Source organism: Rhinatrema bivittatum, chromosome 5 (genome assembly GCF_901001135.1).
Source record: "Rhinatrema bivittatum chromosome 5, aRhiBiv1.1, whole genome shotgun sequence".
Taxonomy (NCBI): domain Eukaryota; kingdom Metazoa; phylum Chordata; class Amphibia; order Gymnophiona; family Rhinatrematidae; genus Rhinatrema; species Rhinatrema bivittatum.
Genome location: NC_042619.1, coordinates 250320652 through 250337565, shown reverse-complemented (window position 1 = coordinate 250337565; position 16914 = coordinate 250320652).

Below are 16914 nucleotides of genomic sequence, written 5' to 3'. Positions count from 1 at the left end.
CCTGCTCCTACCCTAGCGCTCAGATTAGTAAAAGCCCGAAGGGGAAAGTGGCCACAATAGCCGAGGAAGGACTCATGCACTCTTTCATCCCAACGGCGCTGGAGGGTGGGAAAGTTTCGCTCGAGAGCGGGCGCTGCACACAGGCTGAGCGCTAGCAGGGGCGCAGCCAGCAAGGCCCAGACAAGCGGCTGGAAAGGGAGGGCGGGCGGGCGGGGCGGCGCGCGGGCCGCCGGCCAGCGCCAGGCTCGCACCCTGGGAGGGGAAGCGCCATAAAAGGAGCGCATCCGGTGATGTCACGGCGCTCCCCGCCAGCTGCATTTGGCGAGGTTCCGGTCCTGATTTGCATAGTTTTGTTTCAAGTGGAAAAGAGAAGCGGAACCGGCAGCCTTTAAAGGGCCCGCACTGGCTGCAGCGTCTCCGATCAGAGCGGGGAGTAAAATTAGAAAGGCAGCCGCAGGCAAGGCAGGGTGGCTGACAGGGTGCCAGCCCAAACACGGAGGGCAGGGGGCGAGAGCCGGGGCGTGCCGAGCTCTGCTCGCTTTCCCAGGAAGCTCGGGTCGCCCTGCTCCTAGTCCGGGGCAGGATGCCAGGGTGCGGGCGGGGGGGCGGGCAGCCCCAGAGCGTGCCTTCAGATTCCAGCACAGGGAAAACACAGCAAACAAACAAACAAACAAACAAACAAACAACAACAACAAACAGGAAGCAAAGTTAACAGGTGTTTCTTCTGCACGCCAGCGAATCGCTTTTCTATGTTGATCTTTGTTTCTAGATATTAATTGAAAACAGGAACGTGTTGCTCGCCTAGGTGTTGCTTGCTGTCCACATCAGGAAAGTAATCTTTGAAATGCTGATGAAGTTATCACAGTGAATATGTCAAGCCATAGTCTTATCCTCTGCGTGGCATTTAAAACAGGATGTGTATTAACGCCCCCAGCCCTGCCCGTGACAGGCCGTCTTACAAATGTCAGCCGAGGCAGGAAGCTAACCGAGAAGTGTAAATCGAGCCCCTCCGCGCCGGACACAACAGAGCATGAGGCAGACCTAGGATGATTCATTTGTTTTCACTCCGGCTCTAGTCCCCTTTGGCCAATGAAAAAGGGACAGCACCCTTATGTGGGTGCTGATCGTGGGAAACCGAAAGGTTTAAACTAAAAGCGCCACAGAGGAAGTCGGGAATTATGCAACGGGATAAAAGTGAACTTTTCCTTGCCTCAAAGGCATCCTTACGATAAAGTCAAGAAGGAAATAAGCGCTCTCCTCCTTGTTGAGTAGGGAGGACAGATAAAGTGTACATACAGACATGCCAGCAGCAGGAAGGGTCGCAAATCAGCTGCACTTCACTTTCCAATGGATATCTCTTACAGCCCCTAATAAATTCAATCCCAGTCTATAGTTCTGTTTGAGATCTGCCTGGTACCTGTGATCCGAACTCAGGAACCCGCCTACCTTCAGAGACAGGATGTTCAGACTTTGGCCTGACCCAGCATGGCATCTTTTATGTTTATGGATTTCATTACTATCCTGTAGATTATTTACAATTATTGTTTAATTTGTGGGGGAACTGCTCAGAACCTCTTCTTTTCAGATTTAAGAGGCAGCACACATATCAGAGGTGTTCTGCTCCAGTCTTCCCCTTCCGGCAGCCTGCAGGGAAGAAAGAGGTGAGCCTGAAGCAAGCAGAGCAAAGAACATCCGCTCTGCTCCCCAGTCCAGTCCTTTCTTCCCCTCCGGTTCTGCAGGGAACAGGAGGGGAGGATTGTGATCCTGAAGCAGTCACTGCAGCCTAAAGAATAGGCACAGGTTAGAAAACCCTTGAGAGTAGAGCAAATCATCAAGGCTTTAACCCTGGCTATTTTCCCACTGCTCACAAGTTTCAAACTTTTTCTGAAGGAATGATCTAAAACAGTGTTCTGTCACCTTTCTTTCAGGACATGAGGATAGGCAGCTGCGCTGAAAATGTAAATCAGTACTTGTGGGTGAAGGAGTTGGATGTGCCTGTGGCGTTCATCAGATTCTGCGGTATTTAGACTCCTGGATGTGGCTGGGGGCTGCTGTGGTGATGGGATATGCAAACACCTTGGTCATGGCAAAGGGATATGCACAATCTTGGCTATGACTGTGGGATTCTGTTGTGGTGGGATATGCAGGCTCCTGGCTATAACAACGGGATGTTCAGACTCCTGCACAAGGTTGATGGTTCCAAATCCAAATTCAGCTTTATTTTTAAACTGCTAATCCTCAAGTGCCCACAGCAACATACATAATAAAATACATGCAATTTATAAATTCTCGTGGTGATGGGATATGGTGATTTCTGGATGTAGCTATGGGTTCTTAAGGATGTAAGATGTGCAGACTCCTGGATATGGTGATGGGATATTCTGACTCCCTGATGAGGTGATGTGAGTAGCACATTTAAAATAAATCAGAGAAAATTCTTTTTTACTCAACAACAATTAAGCTCTGGAATTCATTGCCAGAGGATGTGGTTAAGGCAGCTAGTGTAGCTGGGTTTAAAATAGATTTGGATAAGTTTCTGGAGAAGTCCATAAACTGCTATTAAGCATTAGGGAATAGCCACTGCTTTTTGCCAGCATTAATAACATGGGATCTATTATCTATTTAATGTTTGGGTACTTGCCAAGTACTTGACTTGGATTGGCCACTGTTGGAGATAGGATACTGGGCTTGATGGACTCTTGGTATGGTCAGTATGGCATATTTTATGCTCTTATGCTGACTCTTGTGGTGTCAGCTTATGATGTAGTGATGGGATATGTCAACACCTGATGTAGCTGTGGGTTCTTATGGATGTAAGATATACAGACTCCTAGATGTGGTGATGGGACATGCTGACTCCTAGATATAGCTATAGTTTCTTATGGATGTAAAAGATGCAGACTCCTGGATGTGGTGATAAGACATGTTGACTCCTGGATGTAGCTATGGGTTCTTATGGATATAAGATATGCAGACTCCTAGATGCGGCAATGGAATATTCAAACGTCTGGACATGTCTGTAGTCTCCTTTGGTGGTGGGTAAGTAGACTCCTGGATGAGGCTGTGGATTGCTGTGGTGATAGGATATGCAGATTTATGGATTTATGCAATCTCTCCTGCTGTGGGACAGAGCAAGCAAGGGTCAGGTGGAGACCAGTGCCAGCAGCACAGGAGGACAGAAGTGGTGTCCCAAGGCTGCGTTGAAAACCAAGGTGGCATCTAGGTGAGTAAGGGCACTCATGGGGTACTCCCGCAAGTGATATTGCAACATGGTGGTAGGTGGTGAGATATTTTGAATCTTGGATGTAGGTTGTGGGCTACAGTGATTGTAGAAAAACACAGGCTCCTAGATGTGGCTGGGAGTTTCTGTGGTGGTGAAATATGCAAACTCATGATCTTGGCTACAGGTTCCTGTGGACACGTGGATGTGGCGGTGAGATATTTAGACTCTTGGACATGGTTGTGAGTTTCTGTGTTCGTGGATTATGCTATTATAGTTAGTGAGGTTTGGGAGGACCCATGGACACTGTGGCAGCTGACCACACCTATGGGGGGCAGTCCCGTGAGGGGCCACAGGTCAGGCTCAGCTCTGGACACACAAACACAGATTTATCTTTATTTAGACAGTTTGAGAAGCCACCAGAGGTGGCAGTAGTGAGTAAAAGATGTAGCCCGGCTGGACTAGTATTCCCCAGGGCGCTGGAACAGCGGGTTCTCCGGTAGCAGTGCTGTAGTGGAGAGAACTGAGAAAGTGAGTACAATAGAACATTCACAGAGTCCCAAATATGAAGAAGCCCCGAGACAGGGAGAACTGGCCCTCGAGGAGCGAGGATATGGCTGTGGGTAGGTATGGTGAAGAATTATGCAGACTCCTGGCTTTGGGCTCTTGGGGTTACAGGATATGCAGCCTCCTGGAAGTGCTGCTGAGATATTCAAACTCATGGACACGACTGTTATGGGTCCCTCTGGTTGTTGGATATGCAGACCTCTGAGTGGCTGTGAGTTTTTGGGTACGCCTGGACTTTTTGATGTAGATTTTCATGTTTCTGAGTTGTAGATCGTCATAAGAACATAAGAAATGTCATGCTGGGTTAGACCAAAGTTCATTAAGCCCAACATTCTGTATCCGACAGTGACCAGTCTGAGTCACAAGTACCTGGCAGATCCCCAGTAGTTGATCTATTTCTTGTATCACTCTCCCAGGGATAGGCACTGGTTTTCCCAGGTCTGCCTTCCTAATAACTGTTAAGGGACTTCTTCAGAAATTTGTCCAGTCCTCTTTTAAACCTCCTTTTTTAAACCCTCTTTTTAAACTCTTTCTAAACTATAGGCATCGAGTGCCTATAGTTGGGATTATTTTTCCCTGCGTGCATTACTTTGCACTTGCCCACATTAAATTGTATTTGCCATTTAGAAGCTCAGTCTCCTAGTCTCACCAGGTCCTTCTGCAGTTTTTCCACAATCTACTACCGCTCTGATGACTCAAAAACAATTTTGCCATCTGCAAATTTGTTCACTTCACTTGTCATTCCTTTTTCCAGGATCATTTATAAATATGCTAAACAGTAGGGATGTGCATTCATTTTAATCAAATTTTGCAAAGCGCAATGAATAAAGGCCAATTTGTTTTATTCGGGACTCCAAAACAATTGAGGGCCCCCCAAATTAAACAAATTTTATTTGTTTAATTCAGTTAACTTCCAGTTTGGGCCTAGCCTAGGGCCTCACCTAGGGCATTGTTGCGTCCGTCGCTTGCTCGACGCCCTCACTCCGCAATCTTTACCTCTGTGGCGACTCCCTCCGGGTCTGATGGACGGTTAGCTGCCGCAGCGTCTTCTTGCCGTCTCCCTCCGGCATCCCCGGACCGGCACGACGCTGCGGATCCGCTATGTTCCTGATGATGTAGGGCGCGCGCGCGCTCTGATTGAAGTACCAGCAAGGGCGTGAACCTCAGGGGCGTCCCTTGAGATGACGTCATCCGCTTCCAATATAAAAAGTCTCAGTATTCGCTAACGAATCGAGTTAGCAAAGGGGGATTGCTTCGGCTTTACTCTCAAGCTACTCTGCCTCCTTGGACTTACCAGGGGGTACTCGCTCCTTGGGGGGCCTCGCTCTCTTTTCTTTATTTCAGATTGCAGATAGGAACGGTACTCGCTCCTCGAGGGCCCATGTTCCTGAACACTCTGAAGATTCTCTACTGCCTGGAAGCTATCGCAGATAACCAGACATTTGTGAGTTACCATCGCTCTCTCAGAGCTTTCCCTGGAACCAGGTACTTCGCTCTTCGAGGGCCTAACCCTTTCCAGCTACTGAGCTTCCTAAAGACCTTATGTGAGTTTTTGTCATCCAGTTCTGGCTATGAACACAGCATACCCTATCTACTCATTATCTATAGTTTCTCTACAGCGCAACCCTGGGATCGCTGTTTCCAGTACCTGAGGGACTTCAGCCCTGCCGGGCATGTCAGCTCACTACTGCCCACCTCTGGTGGTTCTACTAACCTGTCTAATAAAGAATTGTCTGTGTCTGTCTCCGTACTCAACCCTAGCCGGTGGTCCCTCTCAGGATATCCTCCTGGGGGCACAGTCATCTGCCATCGGCCCAAGGATCCACCTATCTACATTCCTCTACAGCTGAGTGTCCTCTCCAAGCAGTCCGCTGGTAACAGATTGCTACTCCTTCTCCATCAGGAGTCTTAAGCAACAGATTCATAACAGATTGCTATTCCCGTCTCCATCAGATTTATAACAGATTGCTATACTTCGCAGTCTAAAACCCTAACAGATTGTTTACTAGTTCCTCTACAGGAGCTGAGCATATCAGATTGCTAACTCCTCCTTCCACAGGAGCAGATTCATTACAGATTGCTAACTCCTCCCTTCTTGAGGAATAGATCATAACATATTGCTAACTCCTCCTTCCTCCGGAGCTGAAACATAACAGGCATAGGCTGAGGCCCAAAGCAGGGTCTACAGCCTAGGCCTGAGTGCAACGCTGGGCTCTCGGCCTAGGCCCGGGACGATGCTGGGGCTTGGCCGAGTCCTAAGCAAAGTCCCAGTCATGGCCAGGCCAGGTCCCAGTGCCTGGGACTCAGCCTAGGCCAGAGCATGGGCCCAGGCCTAATGCTAAAGCCTGGTCTAGAGGTCCAGGTCCCAATGCCTGGCTCTGAGCCTTTGGCCTAGGCCAGAGTTTTGTGCCTGAGCCCAGGCTTGATGCTGGGGCCTGGTCTGGAGGCCAGGACCCAACACTTGGGCCTCGGCCTAGGCCAGTTCCTGGGCACAGGCCCAATGCTAGGATCTGGTCCGGATGGCTGGGTCCCTGATGCCTGGGCCTTGGCTCAGGCATCAGGACCCAGGTTCAGACCCAGGCCCTGAGGCCAGAGCACTGTCCACGTAGATCCTCTTCTTGTCTTCTTTTCTTCTGTAAATGACAGCATCCACTGGGGACACACCACAGTAATGTCGTACAACTCCCTCACAAGTCTGTAGTAGTGGAATCAACTTTGAAAAAGCAAAGGTATTCTGAAATGCTTAACGCTTTAGGTAAAGATGCCAAGGTTACTGGACACCAAGGCAAAAAAAAAGATTTTCCAATTTGTTATGGTAACATCTAGGATAGTTGACCAATCAGTGATATATGATAAAATACATGTGTAACTCCTTGTAAATGTTGCAAGACATAACCTAATAGCTTCCGTCACACTCCATGGATTGTTTTTCTCCTGTACTGCAAGAAACAGCATAGGGGAAACATCTAATTCTGTCAGATTAGGATGCATACGATACTTCTTCTAGGACATCTACACAACCATTGGTACCAGGAGGTTAGCATGGCTGTGGGCTTCAGCTCTTCGTGCAGATGTTCACTAGAAACCTGCTGATACTCCATGCACAGGAGATAATCCGTTTGGAGAGTAAAGGAAAAGAAATGGTGACTCTTATTAAAGATCACTGCTCCACTCTCCCGACCCTGGTCAGCAGCTACAACTGAGCAGCCTTCTACAAGCAGGAAAAGTCAGCGTCAGCGCTACAGTCCTCTAAAGAATCACCCATAATACAGAACAGCTCCAACTCCTCCTGCGATGCAGTGAAACCGGTCCCAGGTACTATAAAGGAGCACAGGCTTCTACTCCAACTACTTCCTCATCTAAAGAAAATAGATGGTCTCAGTCCCATCTTGGAACTCAGCAAACACCTGAAGAAAGAAAAATTCAGGATGAACTCTCTAAGGGCCATGCTCAGCAAGGCTTAATTTGTGTGTGTGTGTGTGCGTGGGGGGTGTCCTGGAACGCAGTCCCGCCACTTTCTTTTCAGACTCAAGACAAGAGGCAGAGCAGTAGGGATGTTCTGCTCCAGCCCCTCACCTTCTCCCCACTCCCAGACAACCCACAGAGAAGAGAGGGAGGCTGAGCCTGGAGCATGGAACAGCCACTCTGCTGCCCAGTCCAGCCCATTCATTCCTATTGCGCAGGGCAGAGGAGGAGAAGGGGGCACGATCCTGAGGCAGATGCTGCAAAGAGCAGACACAAAAAAAAGAGTTGAGTTAGCACCAAAGCTTGAAACTGTGAGCAGCAGGGCTACTAATTAAGGCTTCAGCTCCAGCCTCGATGATTGGATTCAACCGTTTTTTGTATCACCCAGAGCCTCGATTTCGGACAGAATGACTGACCGAGAATGGGGGTTCTGCTGTCTTTTTTCCTGGACCCAAAAAGTAGAGCAGAAACTGGCAGGGTAAATAAAGTTGTGGCTCCCCCCGCAGAAATGGAGTTTGAATAGTTGTGCTCACGCATGTGTGTGTAAGAGAAAGACTGTGTGTTTGGGGTAGAAAGAGAGTTCGCACCCATCCCTGGCCTTGATCCCTCCATCCCTCTACCCCTACCCACCCATCCCTGTTTCACAGTTTCTCTTCCTTTTTTGTCTACAGATTAAGCTCTGATGCTCGCGCAGTTGCAGGTCAATGATTGGTAACCACTCTAGACCTCAAAGATGTCTATACACTTATTTAGCAAGGTTAGGAAATGCAGGCCCCCGAGATCTGAACCCGCTTGCAGGGCCAGCATTGGCAGGGAAGTGTGGCAGTAGCTTTCCTGCTGCTACACAGGTATTTTGCTTGGGGAGGCGGAGGAGGAACAATGGGGTCAGGCATGGGGTCAGGGAGTGGTAGAAGGCAGATGTTGGGGATGGGGGTAATTAAGAGGCAATGGAGAGGATGCTGGGGATGAGGGGAGCAAAAGCAGGGAAGAATATGCTGGGGCAGATACTGGGGAGTGGGGTAAGAGTCAGGGAAGTGGATACTGGAGGAGGGAGTATGTGACGGATTGCTGGGGCAGCGGCAGGGGGGTAAAGACAAGACAGAAGATGCTGGGGGAGGGAGGTAAGAGGCAGGGGATGGATGCTGGAGGAATAGGAAACCTGCCCCTGCTGCTGGCTTGTAAAGAAAGTTATGTGCACCTCATCCCCCCTGCAATATCCATGCCAAGGACTGGAGGAGGGATGGGGAGCAGTTGATAAGAGGGCACCATCAACTGTTTCTCCCCAAGGTGTTATTTGTCCTAGAACTGGGTTGCAGGAAATAGTGAAAGTGAGGAGACCGGCAACCTGAAAGTGGAGTTGTCGGTCTTCTGTCGCATTTCCTCAGAAGCTGTGATTCTGCAGCCCTCCCCCCCACCCCCTTGATGGCATGGACAGGACGCTAGTAGATCATTAGGCTGTGCAACGGGGACAGAGACTGTTTAATTACAAATAATGGGATAGGAACAGGAAACGAGGACGGTGGTCGTGAGAACAGGGGATTGGGCTGCTCTGGTCTGGTTTCCACTTAACTTACTGAGGGCAGTGTGGGCGGCTGCTTGCTGTATTACATTTTCAGGCACGAAGAGGTCTCATTTATTCTCTCAGAGGGAAGCTTTCTCCAGAGAGACGCTGAAGCAAGCTGCCTTCTCCTGTTCGGGCCTAATTTCGGTGTGTTCCTCACATGTCCACTCTTAGTTGCAATCCTCCTCACCTTATCTCAGGCTAGTGATAACTGCCTCTCAAAGCAGCATTGCAAAGATTTATAGATATCCATAGTGTGGACAGCCACAGTGCAGTGCAAGAGGCTCACATAAATGCAAAGCAGATGGAGCTAGCTGCGTACTGAGGAAAAAAATAACGGGACTAGGAGTGCTAGAGAGGTAGGACACCAAACTTCCTTTAAACATGGGTGCCCTTATAAATGGAAAAGCTCAATTACAATCCCACTTCCACTTCTATCTGAATGATTCTCTAGGGAGAATAAAGGTACAAACTCAAAGTTATGTTATGAATGTGGTTTCATTGGTAGGACAAAATACCTAAATTGTCTAACTGGACTTCTCCCAAAGGTATAACTTAATGAATATAATAGAAAAGTATCTAGATTATTTTTTGGGAAGGATTTCTACAGACTATCCCAGAAGGTAGTAGAAACATGATTTGTACAAGGATAATTGAATTCTTCTGAGTTTTATTGCAATAAAAACATAAAGGTATGATTTAAAAAAAAAAAAAAAAAAAAAAAAAAAAAATCTGGGTGCCTAATTTTGGGCAAATTTAGAGGCCTAAGCTTTCAGGCTGAAATTCATCTACATTAGGGATCTAAACGTTAAGGGCCGGATTTTAAAAGGGTACGCGCTTAAGTTAAGCACGTAACCCTTAAAAAAACCCCCTGCGCGCGCCGAGCCTATTTTGCATAGGCTCGGCGGCGCGTGCAAGCCCCGGGACGCACGTAAGTTCTGGGGCTTTGTTAGGGGGGGGGGGTGTCAGGGGGCGTGTCGGGGGGGCGCGGTGCGACGTCAGGGCGTTCCGGGGGGCGTGACTGAGGCCTCCGGACCAGCCCCCGGGTCGGGTGATGGTGCGGGCGGCGGGCCATCGGCGCGCACGAGTTACGCTTCGAGCAGGTGTAATTTGTGCACCCCCTTGCGTGCGCCGACCCCGGATTTTATAAGATATGCGTGGCTACGTGCGTGTATTATAAAAATCCGGCGTACTTTTGTTCGTGCCTGGTGCGAGAACAAAAGTACGCACGCGCGCTGTTTTTTTTAAAATGTACCCCACAATGTAGGCCCTGCCATTCTTTTTGCCCGATTTAGGATTCCATGTGAGGCACTTAGTGCTGCAAATCAGTGCTAAGCTCTTAACTTTATTCACTGCTCTAAATCTGCCACTGGCCGCCTAAATTTAGGGACTCACCCTAGTACATTTTCAAAAGGGGCCACCTTAGGAGGATAGTTAAACCCTTTGAAAATTGATCTCGTTGGGGCCAATTCACTATAGTTTGCTAATAGTTATTGTGCTCACTAAGCCGGTTTAGCTTGCATGACAAATGGAGTCTTGTTCACTAAAGCCTTAAAGAAACAACTGCATTCTTGAATATCTTTTAAACAATATTATATGTATTGTATATGTTATTTAGCTGAAGTTATATAAAAAGGCATGTCTGCTCTTTCTTTCCTGCTTTGGGTATGTTACTTTGGCTCAAAAATTATGAAAATGGGAAGTACTACTTATGTTATTAATGTATCTTTGTTATTTTGGAGTTTGTGTTGTATGGAATATGATTGTTAGCAGTTTGTATTCCCATGTGGTTATAAAATTAAAGTTAAAAAATGGATGTCCTTGATTCATAAGGTGGGCATCCATTTTTTTAACTTTAAAAGACAACTCACATAAAAGACAACATCTTTTATGTGAGTTTTCAGGAGGTATTTTAAGGTGGGGGAACCTCAGTGTATCTTTAAGGGATGTACAAATGAATCAGAGATAGTGGACTAATGGGGAGAGGCAGTGGGGAGCAATGAGATTGTCTAGGAGGGGGGTCTAGCTTAGCAGAGCTGTTGATTTTCTATAGCTAATATGGTCTGGGCCATAGATGCCACTGCCAGAAGAGTGCAGGTGACCCTGCTGTGCTTGCACCCCAAAGGAGGAAGAACAGGAAGGGAGGAGCTGGATTAGGGAGCAGAGTAGCTCTTATTTGCTCTGTTCTGCTCTGTCCACTCAAACTTTCCCCCCCTCCTCTCCTGTTCCTTGCATGATGGGAGGGGAAGGGCTGGATTAGGATGCAGAGTGCCTCTTTACTTCTCTGCTCTGTAGGTTTCAGCCTCTGCCTTATTTAGCCCCTCTCTTCCCCTCCCCTGTAGGCTGCTGGTAGGGGGAAGGGTTGAAGCAGAAAGCAAAAGGCTGTCAGTGAATCTGGAGCCAGTTGGGTTAGATAACTAAATAGCTGTGAAGAAGACATGTACAGCTGACAAGATATGTTGGACTTGTGGCAAACTGAGAAATCTAGTGCGAGACAAGCAGTGGAACAGTATCGGTGCAAGGGTATCAGGCACCCTAGGCGAACCTTACAATCTTGCCCCCTCCCCACACACAATTAAAAATTATGCATTTATAGTATGATTTTACAAGAAAAAGGGCATTCTGAGGTAAAAATATCACCACACAACATATAAATTATATATTCTTATGCTGGAGGATGTGGTGAGAAGCTGTTAGTGTAGCTGGGTTTAAAAAATGGTTTGGACAAGTTCCTGGAAGAAAAAGTCCATAAAGCATTCTTAAGGTGGACTTGGGGAAATCTACTGCTTTTCGCTGGGATAAGCAGCCTGGAATCTATTTACTCTTTGGGATCCTGCCAGGTACTTGTAGCCTGGATTGGCTACTGTTGGAAACAGGATGCTGGGCTTGATGGACCTTTGGTCTGACCCGGTATGGCAAATCTTATGTTCATATACATTATATTTAGATGCACTACTGTGCTGTCAACAAGAAAAGCCTGCAAAAAGACATTCTGAACCTATATGGTTTTAGCCTATTGTAACATGTTTTGGCCCTCAGAAAGCAATAAGTAAACCAAATTACAATATTCCCATTCTAAAACAATATTAATTGCCAGCTCTCAAACAGTAGCAATCCTAAAAAGACAACACTGCAAATATTAAAACAGGCCCTAAAACACCAATGCACCTCCTATTAGGAAAACAGAAGAAGCCAAGCTGCTATAGATCCCCACGTAGAAACTACAAACTAGCACAGAGATTCTCAACCCAGTCCTCATGACACACCTAGCCAGTCAGGTTTTCAGGATATGCACAAATAATATGCATGACAGAGATGAGTATATAATGGAGGCAGTGCATGCAAATCTCTCTCATGCATATTCATTGTGGATATCCTGAAAACCTAAGTATGTCCTGAAGACTGGGCTGAGAACCCCTGCATTAGCAGAATATCTCATCTTAGTCACACATTCAGAACCCAGACAAACCCTCATTAAATAATGAATAAGGAGAACCTAAAAATAGAAATAGAAATGTGCGCACAAAAACTGAACTGGGAAGCCACAACAAGCCGGACTCTGTATGCTGTGCAGGCCGGATTTAGGATTTGGGTGCCCAGAGACAGGATTGGAGGATGGAGGGTGGGAGACCCTGGAGATCAGATAGTGGGTGAAGTCCCTCTACCTCCACTCATAGCAGTGCTCCTCTGAAGTGGATGGCTAGAGCAGGCTCCTCCTTGGCACACTTGTACTCCTCTTTGGCCTTCAGCAGTTGTCTATACCTAAATCCAGGCCTGATGCTGTGCAACAATGGAAAAACAGAATCAGCACCATGCCTCAGAAAATTTTAAACAATAAAATCAAGAAATGTAAAAGTCATAACAGTAAAATTATACTATTAAAATGAACAAATATTTCAAATATCTGATGAATAGAATAACATCTAACAAAATCTGATATGCATGTGTGTGTGAGAGCAAGTGAGAGAGTGAGTGTGTATAGATGAGAGATAGCAGATAATATTTGTGCACTCTCTTCCGCCCCCCCCCCCCCCCCCCAGAACATACTAATCTACAACAATCTCAGGGTGACTGGAAATCAAAAGATCCCAGGTATGGCAATTTTTACATCCTTATTTTTTTTAATAATTGGGTATTATTTGATGTTTCTGGTGTTTTGAAATATTTTACTGGTGTTTTTGGAAATTTACAACATTTTTTAATTATTGGATGTTCTATTCATCAGATATTTTGAGATATTTATTCTTTTTATTAGTATGGTTTTACTAATATGATTTATGATTTACATTTCTTGATTTTGTTTGATGATTTATGAGGAGTGATAAGGTTACACTGTATACAGCATCTGGCTGGTTGCAATTTCCAGTTCAGTTTTTGTCTGCACATTTCTATTTATGCTTTATGATCTCTTTATTCTGTATTTGTCTCCAATGTTAAGTGACTCTTCTGGGTATATTTTGTATACATTTTATAAAATTGTTGATGCAATGCTATTAAATGATTTTTAAAATAGCTTTGCTTGGTGGCTAAAACTGGACAGGGCTTTCTTTATTGCATATAGGGCTCTTAGGAGTTTTCTTGTAATGTCTTGCAGCCAAGTTGCCAGATAACAGTTAATGGCAGGCCAAGGTATCTATATTCTAGGGGTGCATTCTACTTGGTTATTTATATACAATTTGTTTAATATTTTCTGGCTCAATTCTACTGGTGATGCGTGATCCAGGGATACATGATTGATAGAAAATGAAACAATTTGTCTTTTTATTCTGTAGATGCAGTATTTCTAAATCTAGAGAATGTGCAGAGAAAGGAGGACTGATCAGATCATAACTACTAATGGAAGGTAAAATGTAGGGAGGATAAGAACAAAAAAGAGTGTGACAGAACATGCACAAAGGTCTGAATACAGCACAGTGATTGAACACTGGTGTAATAATGTGATGAGATAACATTTAGGAAGATTGCAACAAGCAAATGGTGGGGCTGGAGATGAAAGGAATCCTTAGCAGAACTAGAGGAATGGGATGGGCAGGGCTTGGCCATAAAGCAGCAGAGGAAGGGGGACATCAGCAAACATCTTGAATTGGGAAGAGCAGGTTCTGGAGATAAAGCAGGAGAGGAAAGGGGCATTGAAAGAGCTCTAAGAATGGGGAGGGATGGGATAGGATAGGATGGGGTCTGGAGCTGAAGGGGGCTTCAGAGGAGCTCTAAGAATGGGAAGCAATGGAGTTGTAGATAAAGCAGGAGAAGAAATGGGGACATCAGCAGAGCACTAGGAAGGGGATGGGATGGAGTTGAAGATAAAGTAGATGGAGGGGAGGATCAGCAGAGCTCTAGGAATGGGCAGGGAAGAACAGGACTTGGAGTTGAAACAGATGAAGGGAGCATTGTCTTTTGATATTTATATATTTTAATTGACAATATTTTAGATTATTTTAACTGCTATTACTAATGCTTTACTTCTTTTATATATTATAGCTGTTATCATTCTTTTACTATATCATTATTGTACTTTCCTTGTTAAATGTTTGTAAACTGTTATGAAGGTTCCCACTGATATGACAGTATAGAAAACCAAATAAACCTTAAACCTTAGACCTTAGCAGAGATCTAGAAATGGGGAGAAAGCAGTTGATGTAGGGAAATGTATCTCTCTATTTATCTGTATATTTTGGTCTGGTGGAATCAGACATGGGCAAGATAGCAGTGCTATTTCTTACAGTGGCCACATTCTGTCTTAAACATATCTGTACTTTAAAGCTTTTATGTTTACGTTTATTAAAAATTTCCTAATCACCTATGCACAGGGCCCAAGGCATTGCGCAAAGTTGAAACACATATAGTTTAATTAACACAAAACAAGGACACCACTGTCAAATACAAACAACATCCAGTGAACCTGCATTAAAAGTATAAAACAAATCTCACAATACAGTTATCTTACCACCAGAAAAATAGCTGTCAATGAAGTACCGACACAGCTACAGCTAAAAGAGAAATGCCTACATAAAGAAATGTCTTCAGCAAAGATTTAAAGGTTTTTAGACAATCCCGTTGTCTAATCTCTTCTGGCAATGAATTCCAGAAGGTGGGCGCTGCGACAGAAAAACCATGCTCGTGACTGTGTGCCAAGCAAGCCTTCAGGCCGAGGGAATATCCGAAAGGCCCCTCTGCTGAGATCTCAATGCACAACTTGGACAGTACACTCGGACCAAGGCCCCGGCAAATTATCTCTCTTTTGTAAACCCGATATCATGAATGCACACAATGCAGAGTGTAATCTTCGGTACAATTTGAGAGCTTAGCAAGCAGAGCGGCACGATGTGCTTCCATGAAAGAATAACAACAAATGCTGCCCCTTTCACACAGTTCCTTATTATCTGGGAGCCACTGGAGGACAAAGTCTCAACCGACCCACTAACATGGAGAACTTCATTGATGCAGTCACGTTTCAAAGCCCGAGCAGCCCGAGGACAGCCGAGGCCACACCTGTGGAGTTTTACTGCAGTAATTCCTCTAAAAAAAAATAAATCAGGAATTGGTAATTACCATGGCAACCCCTGCATTACAAGTCCCGCAGGCCTCCTTGGAAATTCCCTTCACCCCTTGAAGAAACAGCCAGAACTAAGTGGCTTACGAAGGCCTTTTGCTAAGCAGATCAGCTGCCACTCCAAATACAAATTCATAATAATATTAAAATAATACTGTTTGCATTAACTTTTTTTTCCTACAGTTTTGTTTCTGTTCTCTTTCTTTTAATTGTAATATCTTTTGGGATTTAAAAAAAAAAAAAAAAAAAGTGCCAGGAATGAGAGGAGAGAAGGGAAATGAATAGCGTGGAGAGAAATCATACAGTAACCACGATGCGGGGCAAGCAGAAGGCCATTGAGATTGTAAAGGTGAGTAGAGGACGGGGGATGTGCGACTAGATCTCATTGTATGTATGTGTGTGTATGTACAGCACATCCAGATAACAAGCATAAGGACAACTTTATGAAAGTATAATAACATCACAGTTGTACTCGGTTGCATCGAACAGATAGCTACGTAGAAAGCACTCATTTTACTGTTACTTAATTTGTGATTGCACTCAACAGCCTGCACGCTTTTGCACATTAAACGGCACTCGTCCTACCGACTCCTGCCTAGCTGTTACTGTCTAATGCCCAGCCTCTTGTGTCTTAGGGCTGCAATGGTATACAGAAGAAACCAGGGCCCTCTGCCCTATTTTCAGTAGAAATATAGAGGATGTGCCATCTATCAGAAGTGATACACTTTCAAAGTTCTAATAAGGATGACAAAATCCAAAGTGACCTTTCCCAATTGCTGGTTGAACATCTTCTGTCTGACACATTCACTCCTCCTGAAATCTGGCTAGGTTAGAACGGAGGAATGTCCCTCAATGTTAATACCTTCCTTTCGTCAGGCCTACGAATCAGCACTTACTACTGCAGGCTCCCATACTATGTGGCCCTTGATAGAGAGATTTCATTTAATTTATTGATATTCATCAATTGCTTTCCAGATAACAATCATTCAAAGCAACGTACAAGAAATAAAGAATAAATAGAGGTAACACAGAGCAATCAAGCAATGACAATCTTTAAAATGTCAAGGTTTCATTCTCTTGCTCTTCACTTTTCAAGATGCATTGGGTGGGCATCTTGTAATGCTGGTGATCCTCGCCTGGCAGTGTGCCAGTCGACCACAATCAGAACTCACTATTATTACCTGTAGTGCTCGCTATCAATTTTATATTTATTTTCAAATTGGATTATTACAAGGCAATGTCTGAAAAAGTACTAAACTCTGATGCAATGGAAATTAAAAATAGCAAGCACACAAATAAAGTTTCCTTCTATTACTAAAAATGAGAAAAAAAATATTTTTGGTAACAGAGGAGCGAGTTCTGTGGCTAACTTGTTCCATTGCAGCCGTGCTGCTTCCAGTGGAGCCCTGTAGCTGCCTTTTGCTGGCTAGCCACTTCCCCCCAGGAGTTGACGTGTTTCCTTTCCTACCAGCTCAGATTTAGAAACACAGCGCTCTGCATTTAGAAAACCCTTAACCCAACTTCCTCTTTCTCTTCTTACTGAGTAAAAAG